The sequence below is a fragment of the Aedes albopictus genome, chromosome 1, assembly GCF_035046485.1.
Source record: "Aedes albopictus strain Foshan chromosome 1, AalbF5, whole genome shotgun sequence".
Classification (NCBI taxonomy): Eukaryota; Metazoa; Arthropoda; class Insecta; order Diptera; family Culicidae; genus Aedes; species Aedes albopictus.
Genome location: NC_085136.1, coordinates 33779075 through 33797899, shown reverse-complemented (window position 1 = coordinate 33797899; position 18825 = coordinate 33779075). Strand labels below are relative to the sequence as shown.

The 18825-nt window shown below is 36.1% G+C and overlaps 1 protein-coding gene across 3 annotated transcripts in view; it reads right to left on the bottom strand.

The window, feature by feature from the left end:
* Window positions 1-18825, bottom strand: part of LOC109412976 (octopamine receptor Oamb-like) — an 841374-nt gene that overhangs the window by 551950 nt on the left and 270599 nt on the right. The gene's annotated exons all lie outside the window — the stretch shown is intronic.

Sequence of the window (18825 nt, the reverse complement as noted above, 5' to 3'; positions counted from 1 at the left end):
CATTGCTGCTCATTTCTTCAGCCATGTACTGTAATCGATAGCAGACAACGAATTCACAGCGGTACGGGCCCCTATTACTAGAGTGGGTGGAAGGGAGAGTGGCGTCAACAGGGTTGAAAAAATCTCATTCAAATGAATGAATTTCTGCTGAACTGAATGCTTTTGACATTCATTTTCAGCTCCGCTGTGAGATACTTGAAAGTGAACGCAGAAAAATTCAACTACTTTGTGGAGGTAATGACTGTACCATCATCAGCACACGCTCTGCTCTGATGGATGCTTCATGTCAACACCGGCCGCATGAATGCGACTCGCCCATAAGCAAGCGTGGTGAATTTTTGTCGTTTGAGTGCCGGTCACAGGAAAAATGTTGCTTTTGAACCTCGCCGTCTCCCCAGTGCACAGTGGTCCACGAACCAGATTTACGAGAAAAGATGCGTTCAACGCCTTCAAATGAGTTTTTACGCAAATATGGTCTTCTACAAAGTTGTCCAATAATAAGGCCCTCTTTTCAATATACATGAAAATTAGGGTGGTCCATATTTTCAAAGAAATTGGTAACCAAACTTTTTTATTTGCAAGAATAACTATATACATTCTTCGGGAAAGTTGTAGATCTATCAATTTTGAGCAAGTTTGCCGAAGACACTTTTTATGTAGCTTTAAAATTGACCGATCTAGAGGTATTTTTCTGAATAAGCTTAGGGTGGTTCAAGAAAAACCGGTTTTCTGGCGTTAACTTTTTCAGTTTCGATTTTTCATCAAAGTCGCCCAAAAAACACTTGTAGAGCATTTGAAGACGCGTCGTTTCGTGCGCTGAGATGATCGTTATCTCTTTTGGTTCAAAAGTTATAGGCATTTTTCTTAAAAAAAATCATACTTTTTTAAAAAGGTGTTTTGAGGTGTGTTGGGGCAAACATAAAAAATATCTTTTGCCCGCATTCATCTTAACCCGATTTTCTTTTTATTTACAGATATTCCCCTAACAAGCCCAGGTTAATCATCATCAATATTTTTTGAACGGAATGACGTAGCAACATTCTCAACGCACGAAAATGTGCGTTTTTGGAAGCTCTAAAAGTGGTTCTTAGGCGACTTTGACGAGAAATTTGAAACAAAAAAGATAAAGCAATAAAACGGTTTGTTCTAGCGTCACCCTATGAAAACTATGAGAAAATGCTTCAAATTTGGTCAAAACAGTTTAAACCCTTTATCTTTTTTGTTTCAAATTTCTCATCAAAGTTGTCTAAGAACCAGTTTTAGAGCTTTAAAAAACGCACATTTTCGTGCGCTGAGAATGTTGCTACGTCATTCCGTTCAAAAGATATTGATGATTTTCTAGAAAAAAATAGGCACTTTTAAAGTATTTTTCTCTTGAGTTACAAAAATAACAACTCTCTAACTTTTTGATATGTTTTATAACAACGTTTCTTCTTTTGATTGCGGGCAAAAGATATTTTTTATGTTTGCCCCAACCCGTCAAAACACCTTTTTAAAAAACTATGATTTTTTAAGAAAAATACCTATAACTTTTGAACCAAAAGAGATAACGATCATCTCAGCGCACGAAACGACGCGTCTTCAAATGCTCTACAAGTGTTTCTTGGGCGACTTTGATGAAAAATCGAAACTGAAAAAGTTAACGCCAGAAAACCGGTTTTACTTTAACCACCCTAAGCTTATTCAGAAAAATACCTCTAGATTGGTCAATTTTAAAGCTACATGAAAAGTGTCTTACCAATTTCTTTGGTTACCAATTTCTTTGAAAATATGGACCACCCTAATTTTCATGTATATTGAAAAGAGGGCCTTATTATTAGAGACAACTTTGTAGAAGACCATATTTGCGTAAAAACTCATTTGAAGGCGTTGAACGCATCTTTCCTCGTAAATCTGGCTATAACTTGAAAATGATCAAACTTATCGCAGCTTTTTGACCCTCATTCGAAAGTTTATTGAATTTTCTATCAAAAACAGATCTTTCAATCTATTGGTTTAGTTAAATATCTTAGTTTTCTACAGCATTTAAGCTGGAAAATATTGTTTTGCCTTTCTCGTACACCGAAGTGTACTGAAAGGCTATATGTTCACTACATGGCTATATGGTGTCTCAAAATTCAAGATGGCGGCATAAACTTCAAGATTACAGCTGTTTAATGGAGGTTTACGCTCTAAAACCGTTCAATATGGGTATATTTGGTATGGGGAAGACAACCGGCATTCAAAAATAGCTACCAGAATATCCAAGAAGGCGTCTCAACATTCAAAATGGTGGCTGTTTAATGGAGTTTTGGGCTCTAAAACCATTCAACATGGGTGTATATAATATGGGGAAGAAGTCTGGAGTCCAAAAATAACGACCAGAATTTCCAAGCTGCTGGACATAAATCCTAAATGGCGGCTCAAAATTCAAGATTGCGGCTGTTTTTTAGTTCGAGGCTCAAAAATCGAAAACCAGATAAATGATATGATCTCTGATGCCATGAAATGGATTTCTGTTAAACTATGAAAGTGCGATATTCATCAACATGTCACTTGAGTTGTGTTGAAATGTGTTTTCGAAGGCACGAGAAAGGCACCATCACCGCTAGGTGGATTAATTAGGTTTTTTTTTTCGAAGATGTGAGCTTCGGAGCATTTGAAGAGCAAGTTGTTCGCAGGTCAGTGTGGAGTGTTTTTGAGATTTTGTTGGAATTTGTATCGTGTACCGTACCGTACCCGCTACTTCCGAAACCCACCCCAGAGGAAAAACGAGGTCCTTTTTGCTAGCCTGAAAGGGGTGGCAGTTGCTGAACCGAGATGGAAGGAGATATGCACACGAACGGGCTAACGGGCACGGCAAACGTCAATAGATTGTCTCGGGTCACTACCCGAATACTGAACGCCAATGACCCTACTACACTCGACTCCATAATTCTTGAGGAGTCGGAAAAGAACCACCAACCGAAATGGTTGACGCAACTATTTTGTTACTTTTGTTGAAGTGAGGACGTGAAGAAGTGGAAGAAAAACAGAAAAGAGACGAAGAAAGGACAGCAGAACCCCGCTGTTTTTGTACAGAACTGTAGGTGTACACTAGGCCTGTCCACCTTTTCAAAAATGTTCTCTGATTCTCAAGTCCACCCCCATATTTTTATTGCCATCCTTAAAGAAGTAATTGGTCAAAATTTCAGCCAAATCCATTGAAATTAAGAGGTGCATCAAATCAATTTTGTGTTTTTCGACTATTTTTGAACTTCAAAAATCATAATTACACTAACACTTGTCAAAACTTAATGGGGCACGATCGGTGTAGTACTAGATTTGTAGTAATGAGCTGAATTTTAGTATGGTGAGAAGGTCAGTTCTCCGTTTCTGCAATGCAATAGTGCAAAAAGCGTGGGTATAATGATTCCTTGCCTAATTTGATGCTGTTTGAGCAAAACTTTGGATAACTATATTGTTTATGTTGCAAGAAATGAAAAAAAACAACAACACTGTTGTCCAAAGTTTTGCTCAAACAGCAACAAATTAGGCAAGGAATCATAATACCCACGCTTTTTACACCATTTCATTGCAGAAACGGAGAATTGACCTTCTCACCATACTAAAATTCAGCTCATTACTACAAATCTAGTTCTTCACCGATCTGTCCTATTCTTTCGGCAGAAATTGAAAGCTATACTTGTTTGCTACAACTTCTTCGAACAACGTGTGCCAATAAAATTGAAGGACACATGTGTAATTGTCACATTTGTGATCAGAAAAACCTTAAAAAGTTGATTTTTTGATAGATTTCGTTCTGGAACACCCTAATATACGCAAAAAGTTTGATATTTTAAAACGGCATCATATTCTCTTATGTTTTGTGGTTATTTTCTTCTTCGACACCAATGCTGTAAGAGTTGAGCAAAAAACATTAAAATTCTGGAAAGCCAAATGTGGCCTAAAAATTAGCTTTTTGGAGGCAATCACGCTGTGGCGCGAAATTGTACTGAACGTAGTATATATATATAATATATATATATATATATATATATATATATATATATATATATATATATATATATATATATATATATATATATATATATATATATATATATATATATATATATATATATATATATATATATATATATATATATATATATATATATATATATATATATATATATATATATATATATATATATATATATATATATATATATATATATAAGTTAAAGACCACTCCTCGAGGCCGGATGCATCATCAAGGGACTTGGCACATCGCTTAAGCCAAGTCCAACAACAACAACAACAAGTAGCCGTCACGTTGGATTCAATTAGTCGCCACCAGTCCAATCCATCTGCTTCCCTAGCATAATCCGACACCGCACAACACGTTGCACTTAGATACTGTCCCGCGCATGCAGCAACGACGATGATGACGACGACGACGACGACGATAGCACCCATGGCATGTTGGCAGAATTCCTGGTAAGGAGCTAGGTCAGCAGTTAGGGCTTTGATGATAGGTTTGGAGTAATTTTAATTTGAATAAACGCGCACTTCAGTTTTAGGCGCAGTCGAGTTAACAAGTGTCTTGTTTTTTAAAAACAAACTACCGAACCTCCAACTCATAAGTTATATATATATAGATATATATATATATATCTATATATATAAAAGTTAACAAGAGGTTCCCCAACAACACCAAACGAGAACCACACAACACCCAAACCCCAGCCACGTTTCATTTTCTAAGTTCACCAGTATCGCCAACTCAGCATAAGAGGACCTCCAGCCATACCTGACGATAACGCATGGCAACGATCATACATTTCTACAGCATAGCAGTACAACGTCATTCTCAGCCCGACTAATTATTGCACCTTCAACAACCATCGAACCGGACCATCATACGATACGCATTCTGATAGCTCAGCACCTTAACCAGGTTGACGTCCACCGATAGATTGGGTGCACAACAGCACCTGCGACGACGAACCGCATCATCAGCAGAACGTGTCAACGTGCGCCTTGCTAGGGAACTTAGCTCAGGTTTGATATTCAGAATAAAAGTCAGTCTTGTTTTAGTAGTTAATTGATTCAGTTCGGCCTTCTTTCTTTTTAAAAACCTATCCGCGATCCCCAGTTTGTTAAGTTATATATATATATATATATATATATATGTTGGTAGTAGCTTTGCTTCCTTGTAGTTTGCCTTGGCTACCACGGGCGATAACAACCAAGCGTGATGACAGGTGTTGGCTATCATATCAGTGCTGACGCGATGCCACTTTTTGCGCGCCAAAGCGTGATTGCACCCGAAAAGCTGGTTTTTAGGCCACATTTGGCTTTCACGAATTTTAGTAATTTTTGCTCAACTCTTACAGCATTGGTGCCAAAGAAGCAAATAACCAAAAAACATTGGATAATATGATGCCGTTTTGAAAAAATCCAACTTATTACGTTTATTAGGGTGTTCCAGAACGAAAATTACCAAAAAAAATCAACTTTTTAAGGTTTTTCTGATTACAAATGTGATGATTACACATGTTTCCTTCAATTTTATTTGCACACGTTGTTTGGAGAAGTTGTAGTTGAAGTTTGGCAAGTATAGCTTTCAATTTCTACCAACAGACAAGTTTTAGTGTAGTTATGATTTTTTTGAAGTTCAAAAATAGTCGAAAAACACAAACTTGATTTGATGCACCTCTTAATTTCAATGGATTTGGCTGAAATTTTGACCAGTTACTTCTTTTAGGATGCCAATTGGATGCCAATCAAAATATGGGGGTGGACTTGAGAATCAGGGAACATTTTTGAAAAGGTGGACAGGCCAAGTGTACACGGGAAAAATTTTGCACGCTCGATTTACGGGAAAAATCCCTCAACTAATCAACATCCCAATTAACATGATCAAAAATTTACTATTACTTTAGAGCTTTTAGTAGAACTTGTTACTTCAGACTCTAGTTTAATTTAAAAACACCTCACTAATACTTTACTTTTGCAAAAGAAAATAAAAAATGAATAACTCTTTTAAAGAAAAACTAGAAATGACGAGCAAATTCCTTTTAATTTTTTTACAAATATGTACCTACAATTTTGTACCTACATTTTTATACCTACACTTTTACCCACACACGTACCTACACATACACTCCTAGTATAAATACCACTACGAATGCGAGGTTTTCTTCAGTCGAGCACTTGACACTGAAGAAGTCTGTAAGTCACAGACGAAATAGGCCTATCTGTCCGAAGATAAGCACAGTAGTAGAATTAAAAGGAATTTGCTCGTCATTTCTAGTTTTTCTTTAAAAGAGTTATTCATTTTTTATTTTCTTTTGCAAAAGTAAAGTATTAGTGAGGTGTTTTTAAATTAAACTAGAGTCTGAAATGATCAAAAATGCTTTTCCCTTGAAGTCGCAATGCTGTCAGTGTTGACATGAAAACCAAAACAAACCCATCAAAGAAATCAACTGAAGATCACTTCGATTTGCACTACTGTACGATGTAAAGCTGTACGATCCAAAGTGAAAAGCTGTTGATTTGAAAATGACTGCTTTGGGCATGAAATTAAATATAGATAACAGGTGGTAGAAAGTGTTTTGCTTTGATTAGTACTCTAACACAGGGGTTTTCAGATCGTTCACCGTGGTGCACTTGGTGCACCGCGAAGCCACGATAAGTGCACCGCGGCAGTTCCAAAATTCTGCCTTCATTTCAAAAATTCTGCTTTCAATGCTTTGAATGCCCATAGCATCAAACACCCAACAAGGAATGTATATTCAAGAATTTCGCTAAAAATCTTTGAAGAAATCCAACTATAGTAGTATCACCGATGGTTTTAACGACACCTAATGCAAACCAACGGGGTTCGTTTATTAATTTGAACTATGGGCATCGAAAAAATAAAAACACTTTGCTGGTAACCTTTTGTGCTGTTTTGATTTGATTCGGCGTTCCGTTTCACCCCGTTCCATGAGCAGAATGATGTTTGAGCCTAAAAGTTGAACGATGTACAGATTAGTGGGTGTCAAATTGAAAAGTGTTTAGGGTAGAAGCGGTCAAATCAACAGGGGTAGACGGTATTGCATAGGTCCTGAGAAGGAATCTATCAATGATTTCAATCAATTTTGCAGGAATTCTGTTAAAAATGTCTTAATGATTTCAAATGAATCATCTTCGGATCTCGTGATTTGGCAAGAAAACCTTGAAGAAATTCACAAAATACTTTGCCAGAAATATGCAAAAGTTCTGAAAGTGCAGCTTCCAAGGGTCTAGTAGGGGTTTTCGGCATAGATTTCCTTAGAAATCCAGTAATGATATTGGAAAAACAAAAGTGATTATACAGAGGCCAAGCAGGAGTACGTCGAGATTTTAGAAACCCGCCAAAAACGTTTTAATGTGGCATGAATTTTACAATGAGCCTGTTCTGGACCTCATACGAAAATATCCCGAAAAAAATATCCCCAGCAAGAAACATTTTAGGTATGTCGAACAACTGTGTCACTCGAACGAAACTCTGACATGTAATAGAAACAAAATGCAAGTCAATATCATAATCATATCTGTGAGGGAAAAATTATTTAAAAAATGAGTGCATGCACCTGAGAGTTTTCTTGAAAAATACCTAAACTTTTTTTTAGCAAATTCGATTATTGTACTTTGGACAATAATGATCAGGTGCACCGCGTAGATTTTTTTTTAATTCTTGTTTGAAACCAAAACATTCTCAACAACGAATTGAAATAAAGTTGCATTAATATTGAAGAGGCATTGGATGTTCTTTTCCAACTGATATTCAATTGATATCGAATGTATTGAACAGTACTGCGAATCCAAGTGCCAATCAGTTTATAACAGCGTGCAGATTTTTTACCGTGTACAAGAAGCAACCAAATATCCCCGGTCCCCTTGTTGAGGCAGTTCTGGCAAGTCCCGTCGTAACCGAGTTCGTCAATATACTCGGCAGCCCGAAGACTACAGGCTACTGGAGCGCCGAGAACGTAAAGTCGTCACCGTTTAGGACAGGGGTTCCCAACCTTTTTGAGGTGGCGACCCCCTTAATTAATTGTCAAAACATCTGCGGCCCAATGAAAATGTTTATAAAAAATTATGTATTAAATAAACGAAACCGAGTTATTTGGGTACAGCGGTGTAGTCAAAAATTTACTGAGGGAGGGATTTTCGATGATCAATGATATTTTTTATTGACACTCATCTTTTGTAAACAATGATGCCATTTACATTAAACTTATAACTTTTTCACAGACGTTGGATCACTTTGCGGTCTTGGACAAAGTTCTTTGGCATATAGTCACCTACAATAATACCAAAGGGTTTGATTATTGAACGCTTACAGCGCCACCTTGCGGCAAAATTCGAAAACTTAAAATTTCTGCATACATTTGGCCAAGTTTTCCCATACAAACTTCAAGCGTTTTGAGCGCCCTCTTAGGCTCAACCTATTTCGCTCAAATTTTGAACGTACACACTCAATTGAGCTCGGCTAATTTTTATTCTTTTGCCGAGATCCGCACAGCCGAGCGCTCGGCAATCGCAATTTAACTGAGATATCAGCAAAAAGGCATGTTTATTCATAGCAGCACCCATGGGTGCCGCTATCATCAAACATTAAACGTCAAGCGTTTAACCGAGATTTCAGCAAATGAACTTTAACCGAGATCCGCACAGCCGATCTCGGCATTCTGTTTTAAGTGTGTAGCTTCTGGGAGTCCAAAACAACTGATTCAGGAGGTAAGACTTGGCATTTTTCGAAATTTTTGTTTTTCATATAAGTGTGGGCCACCTTAATGGGCAGTCTTGACTTAAAAACAACGATGTCTTGAAATGCTTATATCTCAGTTGGTAGGATAAAACAGTTCTTTAAGCGGCATTTGTAAGGTCACATATAAAGCCAAATTTGGAGCAAAACTTACGTTCCTAAAACCCCTTTAAAAAATCTAAAAACTGCATAGGTATAACTCATACAATTTTGAAGATAAAGTCAAACTGTCTTTGGAAAAAATGTAGGTTTTACCATACCTACAAGTTTTCCATACACGAGTTTTTTTTTTGCAAAACGTGAAACAAAAGCTTGAAATTAATATTTTGATTCTTAGGGGTATGTTTTTTTTCTAGAAAATCAGAACGATTATATTCTGATGGACGGAAAAAGCTGTAAATTAGGTAAAGTGGTTGAAGAATAGAAAAAAACAACGGGGTAGAAGGTACTATCACCGCTTCTGTTCCTCATCGTAATCGACGAGATCTTGGTAGGTGTGATTGATCATGGACTAAATCGTGGGTTGCTGTGGCAGCCCATTAGGGGCCATTCATATCACGTACACTTTGGGGGGGGGGGGGGTGGTGGTATGTGGTTCTGACCAAAGTCTACGCTCCATACAAATTTCTATTTTTTTGTATGGACGAAAGTCTACGAGGGGGGAGGGGGGTCTGAGATGGTCAAAATTTAGTCCACGTGGTTTATGAACAGCCCCTTACCATGGAGCACCTAAATGACTTCTAATTGGCTGATGACCTTGCTCTCTTAGCTCAAAGGCGCTCTGATATGCAGAGCATGCTCGATGATCTTGCCAATCGCTTCTCAGCGGCAGGTCTTCAACGTCAACAAGACCAAAGCAGCTATCAAAGTAGCTGGGCGAACAGTGAGTATGTTGAAAGACATAGGTGCACGGATCAAGAAGGTGTTGGCTGCTTTTGCGAGTTTAAGAAATGTAGCGATAAACAACCGGATTAGTCAACGCACCAAAATAGGGTATCGGGATGCTTCGTTGGCCTAGTCCCCTCGTTGGGCCTATCCCGTACGTAAACCAAAAATTCAGCCAAAGTTCACAACAATACAAACAAATACGCATAGCTGGCGATCGAAAAATGTGTACGTCAAGCAAAAGGAATCTAATTTTACCATTTCATTTCAATTTAAGCACTTTAGAGCATAAAAATGAAATGAAAATGTTACTTTGTTTAGCTTTTTAGGCGCCATGATTCTGGTGACTTAGTGGATAGTCTGAACACATGATTAGTGATGTCGCAAATTAATCGATTATCCCAACTAATCGATTAATCGTTCAACTAATCGATTAAATATTACTTACTTACTCGATTATACCGATAATCGATTATTTGTTTCGATTATTTCATCGATCATTAAAAAAACGTGATACAGAGAAACAGTCATCATACTCTGCTCGCTTCCCTTCGATCATCTTTTCAACACTAGTTTGTGTTATGGGTTAAAAAAAGAACAGGGGTTTGGGACCCTAGAAGTGCCATAGCGAAGGAATTTTTGAAAAATATTGGAACGGGGCTTCACAGTTTATGACCAACGTTTGCATGGGAAACTTGGGGTGTTCAATTGTTATGTTGATTAGAACGTGCATATATTTAGGCGCTTTCGAATGCTCAGCTTTTTAAAATAACATTTGTAGGGTTTTCTTACAGATCTCAATGTTGTCTGGATCAAGCAGAGCCAAAGCTTTGGTTATGTCTTTTCCAATGCATTGCCACTTGTTCTTGGTAAATCAATCATAATAGAATCTAAATCTGAACTTCTTAAAAAAGCGTAGTTTGACGAAATGGAATCAATTCTGTAAATTGGAACAGGATTACACCAATAAACGCCTAAACGTTTGTAATTCCATTGCAGAAACATGTCCCGTGAACAATCTGCTCTACATCAACGTTCTGACTATTTTTTCAATAAATGGCCACTTATTTTCGGTGAATCGATCATAGTAGGCCTTGAATCTCTTAATGAAGCGTGTTTTTATGAATTGGAATCATTTTTGTAAATTGAGACAGAAATCTCCATACACCGATAAACGCCTTAAAGTAAGCAATGCGCATGTAATTTCAAATAGATAGAAAGATAGAACTGTTGTGTTAAAAATGTGTATAAAAAACTTCGAAAACAACTTAAATAAAGGAAACTTATTAAGCGTAGTATATAATCATATGTTAATGTACCGTAAAAATATATATTTTTCATAAATACCGTAATCCGGGGTAACATTGATCAAAATTTACGATCTTTCTTTAGTAGTTCTCTTGTAGAAACAAACGTTACATGTTTTATACTTTTAACTGGTAATCTTGGTTTGTGTTAGACTACTTTTAAAGTATGTTCAAACTTTAAAATTTTTAAACAAGCTTTTTAATCAAATTTTTGATTTTGTTGATATGGGGTAACATTGATCATGTCAGAAAACAATGTTCATTTGTGTTGAAAACACCATTATTAACTAAATTCGGGGTCCCTGATTTCGAACATGTTGTCCAAATTCTTACAGCTTACCTACTTTTTAAGTTATTTTAGGATTAAAATCCTATAAACCAAGAATAACGCCTAAAGGTAGGCAATTACTTAGGAAGACTTATCTTAATAAATCGTCTATTAAATTGAAAAGGAGCACTTTCATAAAAGTTTTGTTCATAAAATTTAACTCTGACAAGTCATGTTTAGTTTACAATGATTTCGAACCTCAAATGTATCTAGATTTCATGACAGAACATGAATGCTTCAGAATGTATCTCAATGCGTTGCGAAACACAATTGAGAAAAAATCGATTTATTTCTATGTTCATTGAGTCGATTTCCATGAGTTTCATATCATTTGGTAGCTAAACAGTAACAGATTACGGAAAACCATTGATGAGCAAAAACAGATTCAATAAAAATTTGTATGATACCCCGTAAAACGGGGTATCATTGATCAGCGGGGTAACATTGATCGGCTTCACCGACCTTATGAAATGTTCAAACAAACATTTTACATTGAATCAGTTTCTGCTATCGAATGGTATATTGTAATCTGCAATTATTTAGCTATTAAATGACATTTAATTCTTTAAAATTGAATTTTATAAACATTGAAATAAATCGATTTTTCCATAACTGTGTTTCGTAACGCAATGAGATACATTGTCAAACATTCATGCATGGTATGAATACTAGATACAATATGAGGTTCGAAATCACTGTATTACTTCAATATGATATCCTAGAGTTGGATTTAATGAACGAAACTTTTATGAAAATGCTCTTTTGCAATAAAATATACCATTTATTAAAAGTAGGCTTGCGATTCCTTAAGCCATTGTCTATTTTTAGGCGTTATACGCGATTTAGAGTTTTAATAACTCAAAAAGTACATAACTTGTAAGAGTTTGGACAACATATTCGAAATCAGCGACCCCGAATTTAGTAAGTGAGGGTATTTTCAACACAAACGAACATTGATCACTGACATGATCAATGTTACCCCAAATCAACAAAATCAAAAATTAGATTAAAAAGCCTATTTAAACATGTTTGAAAGTATTACAATACTTTTTCGAGTAGCTCAATACATAGTCAGATGGCCAGTACTTGTTTTAAAAATATAGAACATGTAATATTTGCTTTAACAAGAGAATTATTCAAGAACGATCGAATATTCTGATCAATGTTACCCCGGATTACGGTACCTCGTTTTACGGTACCGTATAATAAGCTTTATCATTGAATTGCCAAGTTTTCGCATTTTATTTTGTGTTTTCCAGTTGTTTTAAACTCTTCCGATTCTATACAAAACGAGATTCAGGTAAATTTCATGAATTATAGAAAACGAAGGTGGAATGAATGTTTTGGGTTGTGTTGGGGTAAAAAGGACCGCCTTGAGGGTGGGTAGGACGGACAGTGTTGGATTTACAGGGGATAGACAAAATGATCGGGACAGGCAAAATTTTCACTTTTCAAAAAATGTTCAATTAGCTGTAACTTTTCGAAAAGTGCATCAAATATTCTCAATTTTTTACTGTAAGTTCTTCAACTAGTTGTGTATCAGTGGACAAAATTTGGAAAAGATCGGACAATTCTTCACGAAGAAATAAAGATTTTTGAAAAAGGTAAAATTATCCGATAGCCAACTTTGAGCTGTTATATCTCCGGATTCAATGAACCGAATGCAATGAAATTTTGACCATTTATGACTTATATGATGAGCTATGAAAAATCATTGACTTAACTTAAGGCCGCACGGGACGACGTGTAATTTTTCCTATCTTCCCTCTCTTTCTAACAATTTGCCTCGCGATTTTGAAGAAGCAAATATCAATTTCCACTGCACTGACGTAGCTGAAACTTTAGTCGATTGTGCACCACAAGTGAGCAAATGAACGATCAAATTTCTAGTCAATAATATGAAGTAGAAGTTGAGATTTGCATCTTACTAGCAACAGAGCAATGGCGGACGATTCAACCACCGTCCCGTCCGGCCTTAATATTCTTAACACGGAAGAAAATTATAACGATTAGATTATTTTTCTAATAAAACACCAAATTATCCAAAACATCAACATCGTTACAAAATTCAAGATGCAAATTATAGTTCATTTAGTTTCCCTCTAATTGACTTATATATAAATGCGTTTTGAAAGAAAGTAACAACATAGCCGCCAATAAATTGAAAAAGTAATGGGATGCATATTAAAAATAGACCAATTTACTAAAAAATCGTGAAAAAAATAAAATCGCTATAACTTTTTCGCTTGTTAAAAATTTCAAGTTAAGTCAAATGATTTCTAGAGTTCATTATATAAGTCATGAATGGTCAAAATTTCATTGCAATCGGCTCATTGAATCCGGAGATATAACAGCTCAAAGTTTGCTATCGGATAATTTAATCTTTTCCAAAAGTCTTTATAATCTCGTGAAGAATGGTCCGATCTTTTCCAAATTTTGTCCACTGATACACAACTAGTTGAAGAACTTACAGTAAAAATTTGAGAATATTTGATGCACTTTTCGAAAAGTTACAGCTAGTTGAACATTTTTTGGAAAGTGAAAATTTTGCCTGTCCCGATCATTTTGTCTATCCCCTGTATTTTGATAGCGCCATGAGAACCACACTAAACCCACACATTATTCACAAATTGAAATCTAAGGAGTACAAAAATGATTGGATAAGCCGTGTTAAGCACATCATATTGATTTTTTGTATAATAATTCATTATATTGGAATTTTCACAAAATTTTAACAGCTTGAAATTAAATACCAGAGCATTGCATACTGTTAGGCGTTTAACAGGGTACGGAGGTTCCTGTTCTGTTCCAATTTACAAAATTGAATTCAATTTGTAAAAAAATGTTTCGTTAAGAGATTCAAAACCAAATTTGGATTCTATTATGATTGATCTACTGAAAACAAACGGCAATAACCATCGTTTAACACAATTAATGGCTTTTTAGCTAATTTTCCAAACGTGTCCGTCTTACCCACTCTACCGGTTCGTTTCAACCGCACAGTTGAAAAACATAACTTTGGAGATCACTTTTTAATTACCCTAAAAGTCACGGAAAATCTTAAATTTGATTGCAAAATCAGTTTGTACCTTAGTTTAAGTAAATTTTATGGGAATAAAATTTAAATTACCGCATTGTTAAACTGTCAAAATTGAGTGTTTCCTAAGCATAAAAAATAAGCTATAAAATACAAACAGAACAGCAGATTACTACAGTGACCACGTTGCGAAACAATATCATTCACAAATGTTATCATAGCATATTCACGTTGTTCCTTAAAGTTTGTTGATTATCATACAACGCGATTCATAAGAAGGCAGTGGAAAAGTTGTCCATCTCAGTTTACGTAGAGCAAATAGCAAGAATTTCTTTTGCGCCGATTCTTCATCAGTTTTCATAAATGGGGACCAAACAATACTACAATATTCAAGAACCGATCTCACATAAGAAATGTATAATGTTTTGATAGTGTATGGATCGTGAAAGTTTATACCTACTGCTAAACCGCTTTATAAACCCCAGCATGTTGGTTGCTTTAATGCAGCCAAAACATAGCGGATCGCTGTACAAGCGATAAACCGTGCAAATGTTTAAGAAAATACTATAATAAAAATAATCGATTACCAGGAATAATCGATTAATTATAGCCGATTAATCGAATCGGTAATCGCCATGGCAAAACATAATCGATTACCGACTAATCGATTATTTGAAATTTTGCGACATCACTACACATGATCATAAATGGCATGATTCTGGGATTTATTGAATTGACTCACCGATAACTGATTATTATATGTGACGATCAAAGACACTATTTTGTACTATAATATTCGTTATCAACGAATACTAACTATTTTACAAATTAAATGTGGGCCGAACATTGAGGACATTTTTTTTCACTATGCACCCAAATTTCGGCCCAAAAGATTCGTTTGATAGCGCATTAGTATTTGTGTTATCTTAAAATGATCAATTTTACAAAACAACAACAATGTTGATCATGATATTGATAATTCACGTGTTAGGACATCACCTTCTGTCAAATTTTCATTCATAAAATCGGCTCGCAAAATGGTTTATGAAAACATCTGTCACTTCACTTTAGTAAAAGGGCGTGTGCATGACCGTATGTTTACACGCTAACCTGAACCTACCCATCGGCTCGATTTTACCCAGATTTTCATGTTATTACCAGATGTTAAAATCCAGGTAACCAAAAAACCCAGATTTGTTGAATCTTGGTAAAGATCTGGTTAATCGGCACTTTGTCATTTTGCGGCTTGAAGTCATAGTGGCGTCAGGAGAATGCAACCCGGTGAAACAGCTGTCATCCACATAATACAACTGTAGTGAAACCAAAAATTTGGTGCTGCGCGTGGTGCTGATTTGAATAGACGGTTGCATTAAGCTGGAAACACAGTGATTTTTTTTGTTTGGACCAGGCGCGACATTCACATTTAATTGAGTTCAGCGTTCTTTTTAAATTTTACGAAGAACACTATACGCACTGTATAATGTGTGGTAATGGGGGTATGCTCGGTGTATACACTAGACTATAGTACTAGATTTGAAGTAATGAGCTGAATTTTAGTATGGTGAGAAGGTAATTTCTCCGTTTCTGCAATTTAATGGTGCAAAAAGCGTGGGTTTCTTACCTAACTTAATACTGTTTGAGCAAAACTTTGGGTCTCTGCGTTGTTGAAGAGGCAAGAACTGGATAATATTATAATGTTTATATCTCATGATCCTGATTACTTAGAGTTGGTGTCTTCGGCCAAGTTGTTTGGCATTACAAGGACATTTGGAAGGGTTATTTGATGCGGAAGTCCGGCGCTAGGCGGCGCAAGTGAATGTTAAAAATTTCATTTTATTTGGTTCATTTGATCCTGAGATATAGTAGTTTAATTATCGGTAGCCCAAAAGGATCCATATTACCAGAAACGCTCTAACTTCATCTAGGCTAAACCAATCAAGCCCAAATTTGTACAAGATCAAGCTAACTAGTTGAGGAACTTACAATCAAATTTTGAAAATTTTTGGTGCACTTAATAAAAAGTTACACTTTGCTGAATATTTTTTTGATAATTTATTTAATTTGCAAGCTTTTGCAAATTTTCCACTTGCGACGCCTAGTGACAGAATTTAAAATCAATCGGTTATTATTATTAATTTATTTTAAGGACCCTTTAACTGAATGGAAGTCATTCGGGTCCGGAATCAATCGGTTAATCAACAGATAGCCTATACTTTACCAAACAACTTTGCCAGACACCATCATTCTAAGTAATCAGAGTCCTGAGATATATGAAATGTAAAATTTGTTTGCTCTCTAGCGCCGCCTAGCGGTAAAATTTCGAATCAAATGACCTATCATCAGTAACTCCTTGGCAAGCCAAACAACTTTGCCGAAGACACCAACTCTCTTAGTAAACAGGATTCGGAGATACATATAATACAAGTGTTTTCAGTGTCACGTCGGTTTGTCTCTGATATCACAGAAATCACAGACAAACAGATGATACACTGCTGAAATTTTGATCCCATATATCTCAGGATCCTGATTACTTAGAGAGTCGGTGTCTTCAACAAAGTTGCTTGACTGGTCAAGGACTTACAGATGATGAAACATTTGGTTCGAAATTCCACCGCTAGGCGGCGCTAGAGAGCCAACAAATTTTACATTTCATATATCTCAGAATCCTGATTACTTAGAACAATGGTGTCTTCGGCAAAGTTGTTTAGTGAAGTATGGTCTCTCTGTTGATTGACCGGTTGATTCTCGATTCTGCTACTGGGTGGCGCTAGTTGCAAATTTGTAAAGCTTGCAAATTTCAAAAAATATAAAGAAAATGTTCAGCAAGGTGTAACTTTTCATTAAGTGGACCAAAAGCTTTCAAATTTTGACTGCTAGTTCCCAAACTAATGATGTATAATTAATAAAAATTTGGGCTTGATTGGTTAAGCCTGCATGAAATTAAAGCGCTTCAAGTAAGATTGTTCTTATTTGACTACCGTTCATTAAATAGCTATATTGGCTTGAATGAGCCGAATGAAGTGAAATTTCCAACATTCACTAGCGCCCCATAGCAGTGCAATTTAAAATCTAACAAAAAGATCCAGATAAATATGAAATATAAAATTCACACGTTCACTAGTACCTACCTACTAAAAAAATACTGCTTGCTAGAAAAAAAAATCATATCAAATGGAACCTCTATCCCTCCTCTACACAATGACGTGCGAGTTTTAAACATGCTGTTTGAAGTGATTTTTTTAGATTTCAAGCAAAACATATCCAAGAATTAATGATAAGATTTTTTATGACATATCAGATCTCCTGGCGGCCAGGGGTTTTACTAAATTGAGCTAAAAAAAAATCCTTTCCATCCCATTCCACCATATTCTATCGCATGAGGCCAAAAAAGTTGCAATTCGATGGCCTTGATTTATTGGTGGCCTCAAGCTGGAATTAGGGTAACCAATATAATTTGGACCCCCATATATTTTGGACCCCCTGGACCGTATTATCATATTTTTCACAGATTTAAAGAAGAGATGACAAAAATTTTTAGAATCACTCGCTAAATTAGATTGTCCTGTACGAGCAGCAATCATTTCCTCACTGGAAATACCTTTATTTGCCTTGAAATTATGTTTTTGTAATTGCGTTGCATATTCCCCTACTTTTCACTCGCGGCAAGGGCAATATAACGGCCTACTTTTCTTCACTAAAACAAAAGTGCCGAAAAGTACTACTTTTCGGCACCCTTAAGAGTGCTGAAAAGTAATACTTTTTGGCACTTTTGCCAGCGCACTCTTTTTCCCAACTACCACCACTTCCGTTGATACAGCTGCTGCTTCTATATTCACTGAGCAGCTCGAGTCCGAATCAGGATGATTTAGATTCTGATTCGGACTGCAGATCAGGTGTAGATGCTGTAGCTGGAACTGCTTTCGCTCTTGCCTATGGTGCTGCATGACGACGACGGGAGCTTGAAAATTCGTGACACCCAGCCTACCATAGCCTACCTGATCGAACAAAAATACAACGCAGGCGTGCTTGGAGGCGCGCACGTGGTTTCTCTTGTTACATGTTTGTGTTACAAGAAGAGATTAAACTTAACGATTTTTTTGCAATTACAAAAAACTTTATGCAACTCGTTGCAAAACTCGATTTTTTCAGCACTCGTCGTATTTATTCAACTCGGCAAGCCTCGTTGGATAAATGTACGACTCGTGCTGAAAAAATCATCATTTTGCAACTTGTTGCATAAATAACTATTTGTTAATCTCGTCATCCGTGCGATTTGCTTGTTTACGAAAAGAGAAAATGGTGCTGGGGAAACTTGCATATGTAAACAAAAACGTTTATCATTCTAGCGCATTAAATTCGCAAAGTTCGTCTAATCAGCCTTTGTCAATCAAGTAATTAGGATGTGATGCAGCATATCCAAGTTGCAGATTCTTCGAAAATAGTTTCAAGCGGGTTTAAACACCGAGTGTCCAAAATATATACTTAAGAGGGTCCAAAATATATTGGG